Source organism: Penaeus monodon, chromosome 6, assembly GCF_015228065.2.
Source record: "Penaeus monodon isolate SGIC_2016 chromosome 6, NSTDA_Pmon_1, whole genome shotgun sequence".
NCBI lineage: Eukaryota > Metazoa > Arthropoda > Malacostraca > Decapoda > Penaeidae > Penaeus > Penaeus monodon.
In genome coordinates this window covers 21,384,030-21,386,529 of record NC_051391.1, presented here as the reverse complement: position 1 = coordinate 21,386,529, position 2,500 = coordinate 21,384,030, and the positions used below count along the sequence as shown (strand labels likewise).

At 30.8% G+C, this 2,500-nt stretch overlaps 1 protein-coding gene across 1 annotated transcript in view; it reads left to right on the top strand.

Moving 5' to 3' along the window:
* Positions 1 to 2,500, top strand: part of LOC119573912 (pyruvate dehydrogenase phosphatase regulatory subunit, mitochondrial-like) — a 28,708-nt gene that overhangs the window by 20,245 nt on the left and 5,963 nt on the right. The gene's annotated exons all lie outside the window — the stretch shown is intronic.

The window sequence follows — 2,500 nt, the reverse complement described above, 5'->3', positions numbered from 1 at the left end:
ATATATATTGCTATACCATTGTTAGAGTACTTATGCTGTTTTCAAATATGCATACAGACACCCATAATCATGGCAGCAAAAATATTTTTCATTGCTTAGCTATGGCTATGAAATATCAAATTGAATATGGCATTCAAATGATTTGCACAAAGAGGAATCAATTAATCTTTAAAAATTATATATTCATAGCATTCATATAATTGGTCTTGTCTTACTAAACGATATTCAGTACTAAAAGATGTATATTATAGAATAAATTTGATGCTACTGAGATACTTGTATAAAGCATCTTTGGCTTTGTATTTCTGCTCTCAAGGTGTCTGTAGTGGAAACAGGGAAGAACTGTAAGGTTAAGGTTTGTGTGCTTTTTAAGTTGTGCCAACCATGTGACTCCAGTCTCATGAGAAAGAATCTGGATTCGACAGATAACCAAAGATCAGCACCTGAAGTATACCTCCAATAAATATGCAAGATTACAATTAGTCAATAAGGAAATATAAAAGGAAAAACAAAATTCTTAATGAAAGTATATTGCCTGAGAGTCATTCCCTCTTTTATAATGAGAAAAACCCAGAAAGGCATCTGAACTGAGGAACTTTGGAAAATTTGGAAGTGATGGTTATCTACAATACAATATGTGCTTCCACATATCTTGAATCTTGAATATTTTATTTCTCTGTTTTTTCATGTTATCATATTTTTCACTTTTCATATACCTAGCAAATATGCAAGTGGCTCTTCCTATTGACATCTTCTTTGAGAGAGTATTGGATATGCAATCATGCAGTTACAATTTTATTTTTTCAAACAGTGTTGATAATGCTGAATTAAAGAAATAGTAAACATACCTTATAGAATATGATTTAAGATCTTGGCACAGATCCCCTCTCAGGAAAGTGTACTCTTATATGGAAAATATTACACTGGTGTGGAGGTATACTTTATGAAATGATTTATATTCCGAACTCTAGCACACTGAATATGAAATGTGGTTACCTTTGTGTATAGGGATTTAAACACTGTTTCCTGCACATACGCAACAGCTTTATTGGCAAAGTTTGAATAATTTATGGGATGCATCTTGCTAAGGGCACTGAGGACTCAAGCCCTAGATATTAGCTTGCTTATTTGCTATAAATGTCTGGGAAGCTTTTATAGATTACATTTTTAAATCAGTGCAGAAGTAAATGAAAAGTCTCCAGATTGCCATAGAATTTTTGGTAGAGTTGATTGACCTGTTCCTCCATATCTTCTGCATTGATTTCACAGTAATGACTGAAGGGTTATTGGATGAAGATCATGCACTTGTATTAATTATTCTCTGTATTCATACATATATTCTCCAAATTCAGACTTATTAATTATTGCACATCTGTTACAGCATGATAAGATCACCCAATGCAATGTGGCATTATGAGGCAACAACTAGATTGCTGTATTACTTCTCTTTTCCTTGTAAATATACTTGAAGGGAGATAAACTATTGTTTATGTATAAATGCTAATGTTCTGGGATTAATTAATCTATCAGTATGTAAGTAGTTTTTAGAGAAGTAAATATTTTATGGGCTCAAAAATTATCTTTTTGTATTTAAAGAAGTAGTTTCATTTGTTACTGTGGATAAACTTACTTATGTGCTTAACAGACATTTTGGTTACTACTTCCTGAAGTTCTACAGACATACTTTTATAATGTTACTTCTTAACCCACATAATAACTCTTAATTATATCTTTAATGTTACACATGCTGATTTATTAGGCGAGGGAGAGTGAAATGTTGTAAGCTAGCATTTTTACCATGATCTAGTGATTTATATGACCCAAAGAATAAAAAAAAAAGATAAGTAAAAGGCCTATCATACAAGAGCATTTTGCCATATACTTTGTACATTCTACAAATCTGTCCTGTAATTTCTACAAAATTGTGCATGTATTTACACATATCCAGAGTCATTTAATATGTTCTCTTTACAAAGACAAATGTAGAGCTTTGGTGCAAATATTACAAAAAATACAAAAAAAAGTTTGGTTTTATTGAAATGTAATAAGTCATAATAAAAAAAGTCAAAACACATTGAGCTTGTCAAATCGTTATCAAGATTGTAATAAAGGTTATTAACTTGGAATCTGGGACCAGAATCAAGTCAGGGATTACCAGGGGAATCTTGCAAAGGAGCCGAATTAGATAATTGTGAAGTGGAATTATAGTCTTCACATTTGTTAAAATTACTGTGTAAATATATTTTAAAATCAAAAGCCAGACTAATGTACAAAGGGAGACAAGACACTGTTCTTTGAAAAGTGCAAAATTTATTAGAAAATTTGAACATGCCCTCAAGTCTTTTTAGTCATTATTATAAATTTAACACTTATTTAAATGGTTTCCATTTGTTATTATCTTTCATTTGAAATTTTCCATATGAAGCTGCACTATTCAAAAGACAACAAAACTGTTTAGTCAGATTCTTTAACCATATGTCTTTTATTATAATTGATACAT